Source organism: Hemitrygon akajei, unplaced genomic scaffold, assembly GCF_048418815.1.
Source record: "Hemitrygon akajei unplaced genomic scaffold, sHemAka1.3 Scf000050, whole genome shotgun sequence".
Lineage (NCBI taxonomy): Eukaryota > Metazoa > Chordata > Chondrichthyes > Myliobatiformes > Dasyatidae > Hemitrygon > Hemitrygon akajei.
The window spans coordinates 4,317,087-4,340,533 of NW_027331936.1; the positions used below are offsets into that span (position 1 = coordinate 4,317,087).

The following is a 23,447-nucleotide window of genomic DNA, read 5'->3' on the forward strand; positions in this document are numbered from 1 at the left end:
AGCACTCTGGGATGAAGACCATCCTGCCCTGGGGATTTATCTGCCTTTAATCCCTTCAATTTACCTAACACCACTTCCCTACTAACATGTATTTCCCTCAGTTCCTCCATCTCAGTCCCCTACTATTTCCAGAAGATTATTTATGTCCTCCTTCGTGAAGACAGAACCAAAGTAGTTATTCACTTGGTCTGCCATGTCCTTGTCCCCCATGATAAATTCACCTGTTTCCGACTGTAAGCAACCTACATTTGTCTTAACCAATCTTTTTCTTTTCACATATCTATAAAAGATTTACAGTCAGTTTTTATGTTCTCTGCCAGCTTTCTTTTATAATCTTTTTTCCCTTTCCTAATTAGGCCCTTTGACCTCCTCTGCTGGACTCTGAATTTCTCCCAGTTCTCAGTTATGCCACTTTTTCTGGCTAATTTACAATCCCTAATTTCCCTTGTCAGCAACGGGTGCACTACCTTCCCTGGTTTATTCTTTTGCCAAACTGGGATGAACACTTCTTGTAGTTCATCCATGCAATCTTTAAATGCTTGCCATTGCATATCCACCGTCAACCCTTTAAGCATCATTTGCCTGTCTATCTTAGCTAATTCACTTCTCATACCTTCAAAGTTACCCTTCTTTAAGTTCAGAACCTTTGTTTCTGAATTAACTATGTCACTCTCCATCTTAATGAAGAATTCCACCATATTATGGTCACTCTTACCCAAGGGGCCTCGCACGACAAGATTGCTAATTAACCCTTCCTCATTGCTCAATACCCAGTCTAGAATGGCCTGCTCTCTAGTTGGTTCCTCGACATGATGGTTCAGAAAACCATCCCGCACCCATTCTAAGAAATCCTCTTCCTCAGCACCATTACCAATTTGTTTCACCCAATCTATATGTAGATTGAAGTCACCCATTTATAACTGCTGTTCTTTTATTTCCACGCATTTCTAATTTCCTGTTTAATGCCATCCCCAACTTCACTACTACTGTTAGGTGGCCTGGACACAAATCCCACCAGCGTTTTATGCCCCTTAGTGTTACACAGCTCTACCCATATCGATTCCACATCCTCCAGGCTAATGTCCTTCCTTTCTATTGCGTTAATCTTTTCTCTAACCAGCAACGCTACCCCACCTCCTTTTCTTTCCTGTCTATCCCTCCTGAGTATTGAATATCCCTGGATGTTGAGCTCCTATCCTTGGTCACCCTGGAGCCATGTCTCTGTGATTCCAACTATATCATATTATTAATAACTATCTGCACATTCAATTCATCCACCTTATTACGAATGCTCCTTGCATTGACACACAAAGCCTTCAGGCTTGTTTTTACAAAACTCTTAGCCCTTATACAATTATGTTGAAAAGTGGCCCTTTTTGATTTTTGCCCTGGATTTTACTGCCTGCCACTTTGACTTTTCACCTTACTACTTTTTGCTTCTACTCTCATTTTGCACCCCTCTGTCTCTCTGCACTTGTTCCTATCCCCCTGCCACATTAGTTTAAATCCTCCTGAACAGCAGTAGCAAACGCTCCCCCTAGGACTAGGAGGAGGGACAGCCCTCAGTGAATCCTGTGTATGCTCCCTGGAAGCCTCAAGAAATGATAATGATCATGAATCAGGCCCCAGATAGAAAAGAAAAACCAGCTCAGTTTGCTCAGTGTGTCCTCAGTACTACACAAATGTTTAATGCGACTCCGCAAGATTTATTCGGTCTCTGCTGCATGATTCTCTCAGCTGTTAAGAGCAGAAATGGAAAACAGAATTGAGATACCAAACCTATCAGGAGTTACAGGCGGGAAACCATAACGAGAATGAACAGACAGACCAGATTATTCAAGCTTTGGAAAGGACTCTCCAGCAATCTGTAAACATCACTAAAGTACCTGAATGCAAACCTAAGCCTGGGGAATCGGGACCAGACTATTGAGAGTGATTTGTGGCCTGCTACGGCACCTTCGCAGGAGACCAAGCCTTTAATGATGGGAATCTGTCCCCCCAGTTCAATGCCCTACTGCTCCAATGCTTACCAACTAAGTTAGCCAACATGATTAAAACAAATAATACGGATTGGCCTGACAATGACCGAAATCGAATGTGACGAGCTTTCACATATCATTAGGACCCAACTTTCGAATCCCGATCAACCCCGCAGGGAACTAATATTAAAGGTGAATATGCTCAGCGGGAAGAAGGGCGCGAGCGGGCTATATCTGAGGAACAGAAATGGGAACAAAAACCTACCAAGGGACAGTGGGGACAACAATCAGTTTAGAAATTGACAAGAAGATGCTTCCAACCATGAGTGCCAACCCTCAGGAAGAGCCCAATGTAATATTGCTAGTTGCTGGAAATCCAGTTCGTTAATGATTAATATGAGGGCAACCACAACACTCTCGATCAGGAAATAGTATTGGAAAAGGGATTCCAGCTATCAGATGTGTTACGTACCCGTGACACGTGACGGTGGTACCCTTGTCACGTGACTGGGGTTGAAGGTATACTGGACATGAGGTAATGGTGGAGTGATGTCATTTTCCCGCCAGTAGAGGTCATGTGACAGGTTTTTTCTACAGGGTATAAAAGGAAGACCCACCCTGTCAGGTGGGGCAGTTCGTGGCTGGATTTGCCAAGATGACTTCATATCACTGTGTGATTTAATGTGATGATGCAGTTTAGTTAAAAATGAAGTTTTATATAATGCCTAAAGTTTAAAAGGTCAGAGCCAACGGTTTCTTTGTTGATGGAGAGTGAAGTTTGGAAATGCAAATCGAGAAGAATCGATCTTCGACGGTGGATTGATTTCGACCTTGATCCTCATTCGGAAGGATTTCGTTTACTATTCTCATGATAGTCTCCGCTGGAAATAGCGGGAGATTGAGAATACTGTGGAAGAGAGGTCCTTTTGAACCGTTATATTTAATAAGATTCGACGTGGGAGTTCGACGCTGGGAATCGAAGGACATCGACGTGGAAGAGAATTTAAATCGCTTTAAAAAGTCTCTCCTTTTAAAAGTACCGTGAGCATTTGAACTGTCGGCATATCGTTCTAAAGAACTGTTTTCTTTCAGCATATCGCTTTAAAGAACTGTGTTCTTTTCAATACTGCTTTAAAGACTGTTTGGGACTGCAAAGCTATTAAGGACTGTTTGAGCAGCTGAGCTCGAATCATTGTTTGAGTTTGTTTACTTTTGAAGGGGGTTTGTTATCAGTGTTTAATAAACGTGTTATTTGTTATGAAACCCTTCGTCTAACTCATCTATAATTATTGTTGCCTGAATACGTAACATAAATATGGGGGCTACGTCCGGAATTGAATTGTTTGAGTTAAAATGCTTTTTGAATTTTGAGTCGGTGTTTTGGTAACGGGGATTGCTCGATTTTTTTTGTTTGATTGGCTTGTGAGTGGTATTCGGCAACGATGAATATTGATGAGTTTCTGGATTCGCCAGTCGCTGATTTGTTAGCGAAGGTGAAAAAAACTGAAGTCTCTGAAATTGCGAAGAGGTTGCATCTTAAAGGGATTTTGCCAACTACATCAAAAGCTGTAATACAGAGAAAAATCGCGTCTCACTATGTGGCTTCGGGTGCTTTTGAAGAATCGATTTTAGAATCGTTTCCAATAAGTAATATGGAGATGCAGTTGCAAATTGAACAAATTAGGTTGGAACAAAGTAAAGCAGAGTTAGAAAGGTGTAAATTGGAAGCTGACCAGAAGAAGAGGGAGTTTGAATATGCAATGGTGAATTTAAGGTCTGAGAAACAGTCTTCTGATTCTAGAAAAACGTTTGTTGCTAGCCAAGAAATTAAATTGGTCCCTCCATTTAGTGAAACAGAAGTGGAAAGATATTTTCAACATTTTGAAACTATTGCTCGGATGTCAGACTGGCCGAAAGATAAATGGTCAGTGTTATTACAGAGTGTAATCAAAGGCAAGGCACAGCGAGTTTACACAGCTTTAACTGCTGCGCAAGCATTAGATTATGATATTGTGAAAGAAAATATTTTCAAATCGTATGAATTGGTCCCAGAAGCTTATAGGGAAAGATTCAGGAGTTTGAAAAAGTCTGTGGAAAAGACTTATGTGGAATTTGCCTATGATAAAGCTATGTGTTTTGAGAGATGGGTTTCTTCTAAAAATGTAAATGAGGACTATGAGACATTGAAAGAGCTGATTTTGATGGAGGAATTTAAAAGAAGCATTCCTGTTGAAGTAAGGACCTTCTTAAATGAGAGGGATACTGATAAATTGCAGGACTGTGCTAGATTAGCTGATGAGTATGTTTTAATCCATAAGAATAAATTTCCTCAGGGTAGAATTTTTAAGAGGAAAAATAATATGGAGACTCAAGGTAAATCAGAAATTAAATCAGAGGTTAATGAGAAAGGTAAGGAGGAAGGAAAACCTGTGAAGGAAAGACAGTTTGGTGTTATTTGTAACTATTGTAAGAAGCCTGGCCATGTAATAGCTAACTGTTTCAAATTGGAAAAGAAAGAGAAGGAAGCAGTTCCAGATGCTTGTGTGCAACATACTGAAGCACCTGTAAAGTTACAGGGTTTGGTAAACACAAATGAGGATTTGTTAGAGTCTGACCAAGTTAGAAAGGGATATGATCACTTTATAACTGAAGGGTTTGTATCCTTGAAAGAGGGATCTACTCTGGTGCCAATAAAAATTCTTAGGGATACTGGAGCTTCTCAATCACTGATGTTGGATAGTGTGTTGAAGTTTAATGAAGAGAGTGATACTGGTGAGGTAAATTACATAAGAGGTGTTGGAAGTGATTTTATGCCTGTACATTTACATAAAGTAAATTTAAAGTCAGGGTTAGTTACAGGATTTGTTAAAGTAGGATTACAGCATAGCTTACCTGTGAAGGGTATTTCTTTATTGTTAGGTAATGACTTGGCAGGTGGACAAGTTTTTCCTGAAGTGCATTTGACAATGGAGTCAGAGGAACCAGAGGTGAATTCTAACACAGATTCTTCTTGTGTTGTGACTAGAGCTATGGCTAAAAAAATTGATGTGCAGAATGAGGTTGTTACTCATGACTGTTCAACTCAGGATTTGAGTTTTGAGGATGTGTCAGAGACTTTCTTACCTTCGTTGTTTGAACAAGGTTCTGGGAGTAAGTTTGACTATGAAGATTTATCTCTGTCTCGGAAGGAGATGATAGCAGAGCAGAATAGTGATCCTGAGATTATAAAATTAAGGGAACAAGCTTTACTAGGTAGTGAATTTGAGAAGGTGTCAGTAGGATATTACTTGGAAAAAGGAGTGTTGATGAGGAAGTGGAGGTCGCCTACAATTCCTGCAAGTGAGGAATGGAATGTTGTTTATCAGGTGGTTGTTCCTAAAGTTTATCGGAATGAGATTTTGACTTTAGCTCATAGTGTGCCTTTAGGTGGACATCAAGGGGTAAGGAAAACTGTGGACAAGATTTTAAAACATTTTTACTGGCCTGGTCTAAGAAAAGATGTGGCGATGTTTTGTAAGACGTGCCATACTTGTCAAATTGTGGGTAAACCAAATCAGGTTACACCAGTAGCTCCATTACAACCTATTCCAGCATTTGGTGAACCGTTTTCTAAGGTTATTGTAGATTGTGTTGGTCCCTTACCAAAGACAAAAACTGGTTATCAGTATTTGTTGACTATCATGTGTACTTCGTCTAGGTTTCCAGAGGCAGTACCACTTAGGAATATAAAAGCTAAAACTGTGACGAAGGCTCTTATAAAATTCTTTACTTATTTTGGATTGCCTAAGGAAATACAAACTGATCAAGGTAGTAATTTTATGTCTGGATTGTTTCAACAGATAGTTTATAAATTGGGAGCTAAGCAAATCACTTCGTCTGCATACCATCCAGAATCGCAAGGTGCCTTGGAGAGGTTTCATTCTACTCTCAAGAATATGATTAGGACATATTGTGTGGAGAATGAAGGTGACTGGGATGAGAGTATAAACTTAGTTTTATTTGCAGTAAGGGAATCGGTACAGGTATCTTTAGGTTTTAGTCCATTTGAACTTGTGTTTGGGCATAGAGTTAGAGGACCTTTAGCTTTATTGAAGGAACAGTGGATTAGTAAGGAAGTGCATACTAATTTGTTGGACTATGTTTTGAAATTTAAGGATAGGTTACATAAAGCTTGTAGCTTAGCCAAGGAAAATTTAAAGTTGGCTCAGGAGAAAATGAAAACTTGGTATGATAAGGAAGCTAGGATGAGGATGTTTAAGCCTGGAGATAAGGTGTTGGTTTTTTTCCCAGTGCAGACAAATCTTTTACAAGCTAGATTTCATGGACCTTATGAAATTGTGTCTAGAATCAATGATGTGGATTATGTAATAAAAACTCCAGATCGCAGAAGGTCAACACAACTTTGCCACATAAATATGATTAAACCATATTTTGAGAAACAATCTGATACTGTGACTGTTGTGGTTAGTGAGAATGAGTTGGATTTAACTGGGAACATGATAGATGATTCATCTGACTTTCATTCTAAATCTAACATTGTTTCTGTTAGGTTACCTAATTCGACCATTTTGGAAAATATGGATGAGAAATTAGCACATTTACAGCTAGAGCAGAAACAACAGATGAAGGAATTGATTTTTAAGTATAAGGATTTGTTTCCAGATGTTCCGAGAAGGACTACTATAGCTTCACATGATGTAGATGTTGGAGATGCCAAACCTATTAAACAACATCCATATAGGATGAACATGGAAAAATGTGAACTTGCTGAGAAAGAAATTGAATACATGTTAGAGAATGATATTATTAGACATTCTAACTCGAATTGGAGTTCGCCATGTGTTATGGTGCCAAAACCTGATGGTAGTATTAGGTTTTGTACGGACTATAGGAAGGTGAATGCTGTAACGAAAACAGATGCATATCCAATTCCTAGAGTAGATGATTGTGTAGATAAAGTTGGAAAAGCAAAGTTCCTTACAAAGATTGATTTATTGAAAGGGTATTGGTGTGTTCCATTAACGGACAGAGGTAGAGAGATTTCTGCATTTGTAACTCCATCTGGGTTATATGAGTATAATGTTCTTCCATTTGGGATGAAGAATGCCCCAGGTACTTTTCAGAGGATGATTAATTCTGTGATTCAGGGTTTGAAAGATACTGATGCTTATATTGATGATTTAGTGACAGGAAATGATACTTGGGAAGCACACATTATTGCGGTGGAGAAATTGTTTGAAAAGCTTTCAAAAGCTAACTTGACTATTAATTTAGCCAAGAGTGAATTTGGACATGCTACTGTGACTTACCTTGGTTATGTTGTAGGTCAAGGTAAGGTAGCTCCTGTTCAGGCAAAAGTTCAGGCAATTTTAGAAATTCCCACTCCGACCGGGAAAAAAAACTCTCAGAAGGTTTTTGGGAATGGTAGGATATTATCGAAAATTTTGTAAGAATTTTGCTAATGTTGCCCTTCCATTAACTAACCTTCTGCAGAAGAATGTGAAGTTTGTGTGGACGGTGTTTTGTCAGGAAGCATTTGAAAAATTGAAAACAATGATATGTGAACAACCTGTGCTTAAGGCACCTGACTTTGAAAAAACCTTTTTCATTAGCTGTGGATGCTAGTGATGAAGCTGCGGGAGCAGTATTGATGCAAAGAAATGAGGGTGATGAGGTTGATCATCCGGTAGCATACTTTTCTAAGAAATTTAATAAGCATCAAAGAAACTATTCAACAATAGAGAAAGAATTGTTATCTCTTGTTTTAGCTTTGGAGTATTTTGAGGTATATGTTGGTACAACTCAAAAACCACTTATTGTTTACACTGATCATAATCCGTTAGTTTTTCTGAGTAAGATGAAAAACAAAAACAGAAGATTGTTAAATTGGAGTTTGATGTTACAAGAGTACAATATTGTGATAACTCATATTAAAGGTAAAGATAATGTGGTTGCTGATTGTCTATCTCGATGTTGAATGTACAATGTAATTTTTGTTTTTTTGGAGTGTTTTTTTTTATTGTAACACTCCTACTGTATTGTATATTGTGTATGTTATATAATTTATACATTTGTTTTTTTTTTGTAAGTAATTGTTAAAAATTTTTGTTCTTGACAGACCAAAAATGTTTTTTTTTGGAGGGAGGTGTTACGTACCCGTGACACGTGACGGTGGTACCCTTGTCACGTGACTGGGGTTGAAGGTATACTGGACATGAGGTAATGGTGGAGTGATGTCATTTTCCCGCCAGTAGAGGTCATGTGACAGGTTTTTTCTACAGGGTATAAAAGGAAGACCCACCCTGTCAGGTGGGGCAGTTCGTGGCTGGATTTGCCAAGATGACTTCATATCACTGTGTGATTTAATGTGATGATGCAGTTTAGTTAAAAATGAAGTTTTATATAATGCCTAAAGTTTAAAAGGTCAGAGCCAACGGTTTCTTTGTTGATGGAGAGTGAAGTTTGGAAATGCAAATCGAGAAGAATCGATCTTCGACGGTGGATTGATTTCGACCTTGATCCTCATTCGGAAGGATTTCGTTTACTATTCTCATGATAGTCTCCGCTGGAAATAGCGGGAGATTGAGAATACTGTGGAAGAGAGGTCAGTACCTTTTGAACCGTTATATTTAATAAGATTCGACGTGGGAGTTCGACGCTGGGAATCGAAGGACATTGACGTGGAAGAGAATTTAAATCGCTTTAAAAAGTCTCTCCTTTTAAAAGTACCGTGAGCTTTTGAACTGTCGGCATATCGTTCTAAAGAACTGTTTTCTTTCAGCATATCGCTTTAAAGAACTGTGTTCTTTTCAATACTGCTTTAAAGACTGTTTGGGACTGCAAAGCTATTAAGGACTGTTTGAGCAGCTGAGCTCGAATCATTGTTTGAGTTTGTTTACTTTTGAAGGGGGTTTGTTATCAGTGTTTAATAAACGTGTTATTTGTTATGAAACCCTTCGTCTAACTCATCTATAATTATTGTTGCCTGAATACGTAACAGATGCTACAATCACTCTGTCTGGGTTCGAAGGCATGGAACGTACGTATTCACGTACCAAGCCACCGCAGGTGGAATTCCAGGGGAACCAGTGTGAGGTTTCATTTACAGTCACCACCAGACGGGGGTGTAATCTTGCAGGGAGAGACTTGCTCTGTCTGTTGGAAGTCGAGATTCTTTGCACAGACAATGCTGTCACCCTTGACAGGTGAACAACCGACAGCTTCCCCAGTTTCCCAGCCCCAAGTGGAGGGCTCCATTCCTTCTGTCAGCAGCCGACCCTCATGTGACTCTGTGCTTTGACCCTACGGGGTGCGCCACAGAGGAAAGCCAATATTATGCACCCCTCGACGGACAGAAGTTCCCAGTCACGGTGATTAGACAGGTTAAAGGAAGAGACGGTATTGCATTACTGCCGAATTTCCAGATTTCCTTTGGCGACAGACAGAACTGGTAGTTCCCCATACCACCATTAGGGTTTGCACTAGGTTCAAGCCAAAGAGCCCAGGGTTCCTGGCCTACACCCTAACGAAACAAGCCTCCAGCACCGAGGGAAACTGGCAAGACTTGGCCACGGGTCTAGTCCAATATGGGAAGGAGTCTGAGGTGAAGACGGGATATCTGGTAAGACAACCTTTTAATATTGACCGATCCCAAGACGCTGTACCCCATCTCTGTGCAATTTCAGGCCAAGAGGTCTGTCGCACCAACTGCCCCCTGTCCGGATCACCACGAAAGAAGGACAGACTTTCCCATCCATTTAGCAATATCCCCTCAATCCCGAGGCAACGTTTTATGAGGATGGAAGCTCTTTTGTGGATCCAGCAGGATAACAATATTCTGACTATGCAATAGTGATGGACAGTGAAGTAATTGAACAGGCCTCTTTTGAAGCAGCTGTCTCCGCCTAGAAGGCTGAGCTGTTTGCTCTGACTCATGCCTGTATCCCAGCAACAGACTAAAGTGGGAACATTTACACAGACTCCCGTTATGCATTTGGAATTGTACATGACTACGGGGATCTCCGGGAACGTGGGGATTCCTGACTTCCTCTGGCCACCCCATTAGTAATGCCACTTTTGTAAACAACTTACTCAGCGCTCTACAGCTACCTCGAGTTTTGTTCTTCTCAGGGGGACGCCTCTGAGGAGGAGTGAAAACTGTGGTCCCAGATGGGGTGCCAGAAAGACCCCGACCTAGGTTTTTGGATCACCCCAGTGGGACAGGTTTGTGTTCCTACACAGTTTTTACCAATATTGGTCGATTAGATACATAATTGAACACACCTGGGAAAGGAGGGAATGGTTGGTAACCTGTACCCTGCACACCGGGTACGAGTCCCTTGCCAGGTGGACCTTTTTGTGTCTACAAGTTGATTTTATTGAATTACCTAGAGTACATTGCTATAGATACTGCTTAGTTATTATAGCTGTGTTTAGTAGATGGGTTGAAGCTGTTCCAACTACCAATAATACTGTTATGACTGTTGTGAAGGTATTATTACGGGAAATAATTCCCAGGTACGGCCTGCCAGAGACGCTGAGCTCTGACAATGACCCACAGTTCGTGATGAAAGTAAACAAAGGCGTATGTAATGAACTAGCTATCAAGCAACAATTCCACTGTGTACACCACCCACGGGCCGCTGGCACAGTGGAGAGAGCCAATGGCACTCTGAAGAGTAAACTGGCCAAACTAACAGTGGAGACTGGACTCACTTGGTTGAAGGTCCTACCGTTACCCAGTTCCACATGAGGGTTACCCCACAGGGGAAAACAGGGTTGTCACCAGCTGAAATCATTTATGGATGGCCCATGAAGACACCCTGGGGACTAAGACCTTGTGTACCATTGCTCCCAGAAAGTCTATCAGCAAAATTGGATATTCATACCCGAGGGGAAGACATGGGGAAATATATATGCCAACTAACCAAAATGTTCCAAGCATACATTCACAGGTATGACAGGCTTACAAGGAAGAGAACTACTCTGCAGAGAGGAGTGACTATCCCACCATGGAACCTGGGATTTTTTTTCCTGATGAAGAACTGAGATTAAGGGAATCTTGGACCTCGGTGGAGAGGACCATATCAGGTGTTACTGACCAGTCCCACGGCTGTGAAACTGAAGGGGCAATCTCGGTGGATACATCATTAGGCACCAAACATGTTACTGAAGGAACTGAGTAGAAGGTCTCTCTCGGACTAATGGGAATGTATTGGTTGTTAGTGGTGTTCATGTTTATGTCTTTGAGAGGGCTCACCCCAGCATCCGGGGGCCCCCATGTTAACACATTTCTGTCTTTCTGTCATACCTATGCCAAACAGGTAGAACTAGGGGCCTGCTGGGTTTGTGCTGAAATTCCACAGCATGGTAAAACTATGGTTCCAATGTCAGTAATCCCGCTCAACCAGAGTGAGGAACTCTCAGCCTGGGCTTTCTCAAATAACATCCGGGGAAGTGAGATGAGGACCTGTGGTCCAGTCAGAGATGACTGTGGCTGTCGGTGTTTTGAGGGATGGTGTCTCAGGCCCCCATCAAACGGAACTTCCTACACTGGGAAACATGCATCCTGGCCATACTTGTAGGTGCCCAGCAACCGAGAGGAATAACTGAGACTGATTGATTTTGGATGATCGCTTTTCTCTCCTATGGAGTAGCCAGGAATTCACGAGAGATAATCAATTTGGATACAGCACTTGAGGAGCTGGCCACAATACTGCAGGGGCCCTGACAGAAACACAGGCACAAGTAACAGAAATATCCACTGAAATGATTGCAATCTGGCAAACAGTCATACAGAATCGTACAGCTTTAGAGTTTATCCCAGCTGAGAAAGAGGGAACCTGTGCTGTTATTGACACAGAATGCTGCACGTATATCCCTGATGAATCTACTAACATTACACCCCTCTCCGAGCACACTGCAAAGGAGATTGACAGCATCAAGAAAGTAGGGCAGGATTTACACGGGTGCACCGAAGGGTCGAAATGGTGATCTTTGAAGGCCTGTTTGGTAATATGTGGGGCATGATACTGCATTATGTCCTAATAGTTGTACATATCTTTGTTACAATTACTGTTGTACACTGTCTTTACCCACTGATAAGTCAATGCTGTTGTCAGTTGCTTTCTCTGTAAAAAGTTACTGCGTTGTTGATAATGTAATGATCAAACGGAGGGAAGGATAAAGTCTGTAAAATGGTTAACACTTTGTTAAACAATAGCAGCCTGTTTTTCTGAAAGAAACTGCTGATAATCAACCGATATGCTGAGCCATGTTTCTTCTTGCGGGTAGCTAGCTAGAGTTGGAAGATGCTTATCTCCTTGCGCATTCACATGTAGAGATAGGACAGCTTCAGTCTGTTCTGTGTGTGTAAACCATTATGACTATTTTGTAGTTTGTCTTTAGGGGCTCCAGCCTGTCATGTAGTAAATATCTTTGGCTCCAGCCTGTCATGTAGTAAATATCTTTGGCTCCAGCCTGTCTTGTGTGGGGGTATCTGGATGGATATATCTGTGGTGTAAGGGGAATTGTTAGTCAGTTAGTGGATTGGGTGGGAACAGTCACAGACTGTTCCTGTTTGAGCGACTAACTAAGTAAGCCCCGGGTGCTTGGAATAAAGAGTTTGTACCGTACGGTCTCTGAGTGACTTTATCCAGATTTGACTTCCACAGAATGGGAGTGGTTTTAAAGAGCTGGGCTGCTGGAAGCTCATTACCAGACCTGGAGTGATTGCAACTGGGTCTGACAGAGGCATAACTGGTATTTCTGGGCATGTTCAGTCTCACTCCAGCTAATTCCCACCTTCCCTTATACAGGTATGTAATGTCTAAAGGACCAGTGTTTGAGTAAATGAGACTCACCAAACTTTCTCCTGACTGAATCAATGGAGTCTCCGAGTCTCTTGAGGCAGAGCTGTTCTCTCCAGTTAATGCTCTCAGTCCTCAGGCTGGTTCACTTGTTGCTGTTCCCTCGTCTTCAGCCGTGGTTTGCTTCTAGTTGGGCTTTTCTTCCAATAAACCTCTAACTTTAACCAGAGAGACAATGAAGCACAATAACAATAAAAAGGAGAACCAAACATTTCTAGTAAATGTTACTAAGAACAAAACGTTGAAGTCTGATATAATGATCTCAGTAAACATTTTTTTATTGTCACTCACACATCAGAAAACAATATGGGATAAGGAGGAGCCATCATTCAGTCAGGAACAGAATTAGGTGATCCGATCCATCTGGTCTGCCCCACCATTTAACCACAGCTGATTTTCATTCCAACACCATATTCCTGCCTTCCTCCTGTAACCCTGAGCTACTCAGCAATCATGAATATGTTAATCTCTGTCATAAATATACCCAAATGGCAGCTTCAACCAGCCTCTGTGGCAACAAATTCCACAGATCAGACATCTTCTGGCCAAATTTTTTTCTTCACTCAGTTTTAAAGGGAAGCTTCTTTATTCCGAGACTGTGCTATCAGATCACAGTCTAATGGAAATATCCTCTCCATGTCCACTGTATCCAGGCTTTTCAACATTTGGTAGGTTTACTTAACCAAACATCCCCCACCACCCCCATTGTCCCTCTGAACTCCATTGAGCACAGGTCCAAAACAATCAAATGCTCCTCATACATAACGCCGAACATTCCTGAGATTATTCTTGTAAACCTTGTGCACAACAACTGTACTGAACACATTTCTAGGAATAACAAACTAATTGGCACCAGGGTAATTTGCAGGGAAAAGTTGTGGTTACTTTATTGTTCAACTGTCACAGAGTGAGCCATTTCCACTTCCACATTAAAAACGGTACATTTCAGGAAACATAAACCAATCCAGAGTGAATGTAATAAAAAGAAATTGTAATTACCAAACTGCTCAGTATGTAAGGAACAGCTGTGGGGAGAGGAACAATCTTTACAATTCAGGTTTATAACATTTTGTCAGGATGACTTCAAACATTTTCAGTTTTTAGTGCAGATCTCCAGCAACTTGAGATTCTGCCGGATTTCCACTACTTTATCCAGATCTGACTTCCACAAAATGCGAGTGATTTTAAAGGGCTGGGCTGCTGGAAGCACATTACCAGACCTGGTGTGATTGCAACTGTGTCTGACAGAGGCATAAATGGTTCTTCTGGGCACATTCAGTCTCACCAACTATTTCCCACCTTCTATTGTACGGGTGTGTAATGTATAAAGGACCAGTGTTTGAGTAAATGAGACTCACCAAACTTCCTCCTCACTGACTCACTGGGAACTCCAAGTCAGCTGATTCGGAGTTGTTCTCTCCAGTTGATGCTCTCAGTCCTCGGGCTGGTTCACTTGTTGCTATTCCCACATCTTCAGCTGTGGTTTGCTTCCAGTTGGGATTTTTCTTCCAATAAACCTCTCACTGCAGGTCTAACATTAACCAGAGAGATAATGAAGCACATTAACAATGAAAAGGAGAACCAAACATTTCTGCTTAATGTTACTAAGAACAAAACTCACTGAAATTTAAACATTGAAGCCAAATATAATAATCTCAGTGAACAATCTTTTATTGTCCCTCACACATCACAAAAGAATATGGGATAAGAAGGAGCCATCATTCTGTCATGGTAATACATAAGACACAGGAACAGGATTAGGTGATTTGATCCATCTGGGCTATAAACGTGCAGGAGCAATGTGTGGTTAAGTGCCATGCTCAAGGATACAACGCACTGCCTGGCCTGAGGCTCAAACTCATGACCTTCAGATTGCTTAACCACTCGGCCATGTGCACATCACAGAAACCACTCTCCCCCCGAGACTTCCCAGTCCCTCGGTAAAGCAGGCAGTGAAATCAAAGATCCCCACAACCTGCAACGTTCTCCTTTCTCACCCACCCCAGTCCGGGAGAAGACACAACAGCCAGAAAGCTCAAGGACAAATGTGAGCAACCTCAGGAAACGAGGTGAGTTGGGGGAAGTTAACGGGACTCAGTGACCAATGTCAGATCCCCCAACACAACATAGGGGAAGCATCCTGACCCACCCGGGGACTCTGAGCACACACCACATCATCTTGCATCGCTAAGTGAAGGGCAGGGCAGATCAACAGTAAACAGCCTCACGTGACCTGTTGGTGGGTCTCCCATTTCAACTCTGCAGAAATAGACAGCCTGGGCTCCAGGTTTGGATCGTTCAATGCAGATTAAGTGAAGTCTACACATTTTTGACCAGCCCAGATAATCAGAAAATAAATGAGTAATTGGTCCTCAGTTCGGGGCTCACGGCCAACATCAGATCTCCCAGCTTGGGATCGGTCTCAATACTCACCGATGGGAACGCGATATCTTCGGCCCACAGACAGTGATCCCGACCCCTGGCTCCCCCACCCAGGAGGTGAGGACCCTTCCCTCAATCCCACAGATGAGCGGAAAAGAAAACACCGCTCGGCCGGAGACAGTGAACATGCGCGAAGTGAGTGTCACATCATCCAGAGGGCAGGGCCTCAGAAACAGATGCACAGCTGTTGCCCATCTGCTGTTAAATGGGAGGGGCAAACGGGATCACGTGACCAGTCGTGTCTCCCACCCCAGGCAGAGTTTTCCAGCTACCCACCGTTCTGTGTAAAGAAACAAACTTGCTGCTTACATCTCCTCTCACCATAAATATATTAGACATTTCAACCCCCAGGAAAAATAGATTGTCTGTGCACTCAGAATCAGAATCAGGTTTATTATCACCGGTGTGTGTCATGAAATTTGAAAACCGTGCAGCAGCAGTTCAATGCAATACATATTATAGAAGGAAAAAAACAAAATAAAATAATAAAAATAAACAACTAAATCATTTACAGTATATCTAGGACCCTTACTCTTTGTGATTTTGATAAATGACCTGGATGAGGAAGTGGAGGGATGGGTTAGCAAGTTTGCTGATGACACAAAGGTTGGGGGAGTTGTGGATAGTGTGGAGGGCTGTCAGAGGTTTCAGTGGGACATTGATAGGATGCAAAACTGGGCTGGAAAGTGGCAGATGGAGTTCAACCAAGATAAGTGTGAAGTGGCTCATTTTGTTAGGTCAAACATGATGGCAGAATATAACATTAATGGTAAGACTCTTGGCAGTGTGGAGGATCAGAGGGATCCTGGGGTCCCAGTCCATAGGACACTCAAAGTTGCTACGCAGGTTGACTCTGTGGCATATGATATATTGACCTTCATCAATCGTAGGATTGAATTTAGGAGACGAGAGGTAATGTTGCAGCTATATGTGATGCTGGTCACACCCCATTGTGCTCAATTCTGGTTGCCTCACTATACGAAGCATGTGGAAACCATAGAAATGGTGCAGAGGATATTTACACAGATGTTGCCTGGATTGGGGAGCATGCCTTATTAGAATAGTTTGAGTGAACTCGGCCTTTTCTACTTGGAGCAACGGAGGATGAGAGGTGACCTGATAGAGGTGTATAAGATGATGAGAGGCATTGATCGTCTGGATGGTCAGAGACTTTTTCCCAGGTCTGAAATGGTTATGAAAAGACAGCACAGGTTTAAGGTGCTGGGGAGTAGTTGCAGAGGAAATGTTACGGATAAGTTTTTTTACTCAGAGAGTGGTGAGTGTGTGGAATTGGCTACCAGCAACGGTGGTGGAGGAGGGTAGAATATGGTCTTTTGGATAGGTACCTGGAGACACTGGAGAAAAATAAAGAAATACTAGCTTAGAAAAATAGACGGCTATGGGTAACCATAGTAATTCCTAAGGTAGGGACATGTTGGCACAACTTTGTGGGCCGAAGGGCTTGTATTGTGCTGTAGGTTTTCTATGTTTCTGTGAATAAATTAAAAATCGTGCAACAAACAGAAATACTATATATTTTAAATGTGAGGTAGTGTTCAAGGGTTCAATATCCATTTAGCAATCGGATGGCAGAGGGGAAGAAACTGTTCCTGAATCACTGAGTGTGAGCCTTCAGACTTCTGTTCCTCCTTACCTGCTGGTAACATTGAGAAAACCACATGCCCTGGGTGCTGGAGGTCCTTGATAATGGACGCTGCCTTTCTGAGAAACTGCTTCTAATCCTCTGGTAATCTTATAAACGTCCATCCAGTCTCACCCCAGCCGGCACGGCTCCGGAGAAAACGACACAATTTTGTCCAACCTCCCGTTAAAGCTCAGGCCCTCTAATCCAGGCAATATCCTGGTAAACCTTTTCTGCGCCCTTTCCAAAGCCCCGACATCCTTCCGAGAATGGGGGTGACCAGAACTGTATGAAACTCTCCAGATGTGGTCTAACTAGTTTTATAAAGCTGCAACACAACTTCCCGACTTTTGAACTCAATGCTTCAACTGATAAAGACAACCACGCCATTTGCCTTCTTAACCACCCGATCAATCTGTGCAGTCTCTCTCAGGGAGCGATGAACTTGGAGTCTAAGATCCCTCTGACCATCGACACTGTTCAGGGTTTTGCATTTAACAGTGTACTGTCTCATACATTCGACCTACCGAGCTGCCAAGATGATCATCACTAATCAAATCTCACTGAGATTTCTCAGGTCCTGTTGAATTTATTGCCAAGTGCACAAGTACGGGAAGGTACAGGGACAGAGAAACACTGACTTGTGGCAGCATCACAGGCAAGTACATTCAGATAACACACAGAACACAAATTATACATTTCTCTGTCAGTGACAATACAGAAACATGTTTTACTTCATCCTGCTAATAGGACCAGAACAACAGGGGCTGAGCGCCGGCTCATCTCAGACGGTTCGGTGTGAAGGTCTCACAACCCGGACCGACCCCGGCAGATTCTGTGAAGGAAGCGAGGCGAGGCCGCCAGTTCGGGAAAGTTCATCCCCTCCCCCTTCAGGTTTCACCGATCACCTTGTGTTTCTCTCTCCCTCCCCACCCCCACCTTTTATTCTCCAGTCCTGCCGAAGGGTTTCGGCCGCTAATGTCGACTGGACTCTTTTCCTGGATTCTGCCCGGTCTGCTGAGTTCCTCCAGCATTTTGTGCGCGTTGCTCGCATTTCCAGCATCTGCAGATTTTCTCTTGTTTGAGTTCGGGAAAGTTAAGTCACCACCCAACGTCAGACCTCCCCACTCGGGACCGGCTTCAATACTCACCGAAGGGAAATTGTTGCTGCTGCCCCGAGAGAATAATCCGTCTCCGGCTCCCCATCCAAGGGGGCGAGAACCCCCTCCCGATCCCGATCTCACCGCCGTCCCGCTTTCACAAAGAACGAAAAAACACTGCCGTTCCCGGGAATGTGAGCATGCGCAATCTGCTTATTGCGTCACGGGCGTTGGGCGGAGCCTCGGAAAATGCTGACGATCGGCGGCAAAACAGGATCACGTGACTCGGTGACTGTTCCACCCCCTTCACATATTGCCCGACCCACCGTCGCATTTCCCAAATTATTTCATTATTTCCCTATATTATTTCCATATTTACACCAGACACGTATTTAGTTTTTCCCTCCATATCTTCCCCGATCCCTTTTCAGCCACCCCCAGGTCACAGAGTTCTCAGGGTTATAATTTCGATTCCCATCCCATCCCGACACACAATTCAGACCCACACAGGAAATGTGCGGGTTTCAGTTAAACCAGTCTATGTTTATAAACACTTAATTATTAGCCCAGCCGTTAAACCGATAAAGCTCGAGCACAGCAGCACGTGGGTGACGTAAAACACCGCACACGTGAGGGCAGATCCCGGTGTGGGGAGCCCATGTGTGACGTCAGGCGAGTGGGAGGGGGGAGCTGTGTGACGTCAGGCGAGTGGGAGGGGGGAGCTGTGTGACGTCACCTGTGGGGGAGCGCTCGTATTTAAAAGCACCTTAATGGATTTTTCGGTGGGACAACAACATTAATCACGGGTTTCATCACTGAATCCAGTGTTGTGAGATGTAAAGTCCCCTGTTATGTGTCCGGCTGTGCCGTGTTGTTGGTGGAGTGGGCAGCGTGGTGTTTGTCTCGATTCGGGTCACAACACCAGAATTGCCAGCGGGGTCCACACACAGTGTATTAGTCAACAGAAAACCTCTCGTCCCTGCAGTCTTTGTCTCCTGGTAAACTCAACACCCTGACAGTGTGGACCATAGATACCCCTTCCTCTCAGAGTCAGGGAATCATTCAGACAGCTGATCGCAGCGAGGAATTATATTTATTGGTCATTAAAGTTCGCCCAGATTCGTTTGGACGGATTTGATGTGGAGTTTGGGGTGTCACAGTGAAAGGGCCGGACGGTCGAACTCTCTCCGTTGTCCAAACATCCTTCCAGGTGAGGCGACACTTCATCTGTGAATCTTCCGGGGTCGCCCGTTGTGTCCGCTGCTCCCGATGCGGCCGCCTCTACACTGGTGACACCGCAGTTGTGCGGGGTAGGAGTGTTTTTTTTTTAGGGGGGGGCGGTCGACGATATTGTTCCCTTTTGTGCGGGAGAGGTGGATTTTGGGGGTTTGATGATCGGGATGCTGTCTTTTTGATGCGGGGGTTGAGGTGAGAGTTTGATTTTTCTCTCTGAACGACTTTCATGCTCTTTCTTTGTTTCGTGGTTTTCCGGAGAAGAAAAAAAGCTCAAGAGTTGTTTACGGATACCTGCTTTGATAATAAATTATCCTTTGAACTATCCGCTCCGAGCGGGACTTCCTGGTGTCCAAACATTTTCATTCCGATTCCCACTGGGGAATCTATTGATGTTGAAAATGATCATAACATGATAAGGAATGGCTACAAGTGGCACATGCAAACTCGTTCATTATCTGATCCAGAAACACGTTGTGCCCAGATTGAAAAAGAATTGCTCAGCATTTTGTTTCCTTGTGAGGCATTTCATCAGTTTGTCTCAGGGCAATCTTTTGATGTTGAAAATGATCATAAACCTCTGATTGCATTGCTTTATGCGGGAGGTGGGGTGGGAGTGTGGTTTTTCTCTCTGATAGATGCTGCCCGGCCGGCTGAGTGGTGGTGTCAGTGACCTCTGTATCAGAGAACAACACATCCTCCTGTGAGATATAAATGTCCTCACAGTGGGTTCGGATCAGCTGGCATATCTGGAGTTTGCAAAGGGAAAGGGAATAGGGAAGGGGCTGGGGAGAGAGAGTTTTAATCAGCAAACCATCGTCCGGGATGGAGGGGTACAGGAGCTGTCTGATAGATCGTTCTACAGTGATTGTATTTTTAAATAATCTCACAGATGGTGACTGAGGAAGAGGCTTGTTGAGGGAGGATGCCCGGAGGTGAGCAGGTCAGACACGGTATCAGGAGAGTGACAATGATGTGATTTTCTGTGTCACGGGTACAGAAAGTCGTCTCCAGTGAGGAGTTTGTGTCGAGATGCAGCTTCCCTGGAAGTGGAGGAAAGAGGACACACCAACAGGTGGAACCAGCTGTGGGAAGACATGGTTTTGTCTCCATCAGACCCTCAGTGAGATGGTTCCAGTTATAACGTGCAGGGATGAAAGCACAGTGTTTGGAGTCTGATTTAATCACTGATTCTGACACAGTGAGAGGGTTAGTTTTGCTGTAAGGCAGCAACATTAATGGAAGAAGACACAGAAACTTCATCAATTGCCAGTTGTTTAGCAAAAGTGATCAATTTGTATGTTACCTTGACAGAAACAGATATTCCCAGTGGTGACAAAGGGGTGCAGTCTGGTTTACTTCAGGTTGGAGAGGGTTGTGGAGTTTTGAAATCAATGCCTTGCATCGTTAATTTAGCATGTCCGGAGTGGTGGATCACACAGCACGGAAACAGGCCTATGGCCGGCCATACCTGTTCTGACCATCCACTCACTGTTTACACTGGTCCCATTTATCAGCACTTGGTTCATAGCCGACTGTATCTCGGCAGTTTCAATGCTCATCCATTTCGGAAATGTTGTGAAGGGACCTGCCTCCACCACCACCTCGGGCAGTGTGTTCCAGATTTCAGCTACCCTCTGAGTGAGAAGTCTCTTCCTCAGATCCCTCTAACCCTCTTCATCCTCTGCTTAAATCTATGCCCTCTGATCAGTGACACCTCTGTCCCAGGATCGTGGCCGATATGGGCATCAGTGAGGCCTTTGATCCGGTTCACATGGTAAGTTGCTGTGGAAAGTCAGACCACACGGGATCCAGGGAGAGCTGGCTCACTGGATGCACAGTTGTCTTGATGGTAGGAAGCAGAGAGTGATGGTGGGAGGCTGTTTATTCAATCCGAGGCCCCGGCCTAGTGAGGTTCCCCAGGGTTACACCACATTGCTCTCATTATTCATTGATATTTAATTATATTTGCATTTGCAGTTTGTTGAATTCTATGCTCCACTTGATCTTTCATTGATCCGGTTATTATTCTAAAGATTTGCTAAGTGTTCCTGTAGGAAAAACAATCTCAGGGTTGTATGTAGTGACATATACGTAGTCTGATAATAACATTTACTTTGGACATCAACTATTATTGTCAACTGGATCAATAATTTGGTTAAGAATGTACAGGATATGGAGAGTAGGTTTGCAGCAAGTTCAATTACATTTTTCTGAAAGATATTAAGTATAATCTCTTCACTCTGTTTCCCTCTCTGCACTCAAACACCCCCTCCCCTTACTGTCTTCCCTCTCTGCCCCATCCTCCCTCTCACCCTGACATTGGACATACGTTCAGGGTGAAAGTGAATTATTTTTGGGGAATCTGAAGGGGAATTCTTCACTCGGAGGTTGGTGAGAGTGTGGATTGAGCTGCCAGTGGAAGTGGAGTATGTGGGTTTGATTTAGACACTAAAGAGGAATTTGGGTGAGGACGTGGATGGGAGGTGTATGGAGGCTCTGGTGCAGGTAGTTGGAACCAGGCAGTAACAACAAAAACAGGTCAGCATGGACTAGAAGGGCCTGTTTCGGTACGGCTGCTCTCTGTGACTCGAATAATATTCTCATTTGTAATTTCCACAGTCAGTACTTTGCTACTTATGAGTGAACCCAGAAATTTACTCAAACAAGAATTGAAAGACTCTTGGCTGGCGACAAAAAGTGTTCACAAGCTGTGATACTTGCCAAAGGGGGTGCTACTCAGTAATGACCATGCAGGGTGCCCAAACTTTTGCTTCGGGCCCTTTTCCGTTTTTGTTATTTTGAAATATGAAAAGATGGAAATAAAAGTGTAATCTTGCTTAAAATATATTTAAAAATGTGTCATCTTTAACTTTATGCCTTTTGTAATCAGGTCATCGTTTACTCGCTTAGCTATTCACAGTAACAGAAATTTTGAACAGGGGTGCCCAAACTTTTGCATGCCAGTGTATATATCCTGTGCCTTCCAAAAATTCCAGACATTGCTGTTCTGTTTTCATCCCGGCCCATGTTTTTTTAGATCAATTTTGACCAATTTTTCCCTCGTGCCTCTCTAATTCTCTTTATTCCACCTGACTTTAGCTTCTCCTTCTCTAATGTCAGGGTGAATTTGATCACATTAAGATCACTTACCTCTAAAGGTTCTTTGAACTCAAGTGACCTAATTAATTCCGGTTTATTACAACACCCAATCCAGAAAAGCTGATCCCCAAGTGGGCTCAATCACGAGCTGCTCTAAAAAAGCATTTTGTAGGCATTCAAGGAATTCCTCCTCTTGAGACCAACACCATCCCAATTTTCCTAATCACCTGCATGACAATCCCCCATGACTACTGTAACATTGCCCTCTTGGCATGCATTTTCTATCTCCCATTGTAATTTGAAGACCACATACTTACTACTGTTTGGGGGTCTCTGTACAATTCTCATCAGGGATTCTTTTTTACATTTGCTGTTCCTTAATTCTACCCACAGATTTTACACCTTCCAACCCTATGCCACTTCTTTCTAATGATTTTATTTAATATTTTACCAACAGAGCCACACAACCCCACTACCAGCTTGTTCTTGGCTTCTTTCAAGAAACATATAAGTATCTGGGAAACAAGAGGACCTGCAGATGCTAGAAATCTAGAGAGCCACACACAAACTGCTGGAGGAGCTCAGCATGTCAGGCAGCATCTATGGATGGGAACCAATATTTCGGGCCAAGACCCTTCACCAGGACTCTTGATACCCACATATCTGGAATATCAACAAGCAAATAAAATAGAAAGTAGAGCAAAATAGGGAAAACCTTTGACAAAATTCAGTTCAAGGCTTTAAAAAGAACTACCAAATAGAGCTCAGTAATTAACAAATACAACACAGGCAATAAACACTTTCATCAATACTGACATCGACTTTTTTTTAAAATAAAAATATCTTGGTCCCATTTCAATAAGTAAAATTTAGAAAGATAAACCAGAACTTAAAAAAGCTTTAGAAAAGACTATTTACACTCAAACCCACTGAGATTAACACTACCTTAGACAGATGGAGGAAGAGAAATAATATACATGAAATAAAAAATATCACAGAACAGTCAGATAAAACTTCTAGGTATATATATTTTCATCAAAAATGAACTGGATTCAGCACTCCATGTGTGTATATGCAATTG

General features: G+C 42.9%; 1 pseudogene; it reads right to left on the reverse strand.

Moving 5' to 3' along the window:
• LOC140721068 (uncharacterized) overlaps window positions 1–23,447 on the reverse strand; it is an 85,726-nt pseudogene that overhangs the window by 9,159 nt on the left and 53,120 nt on the right.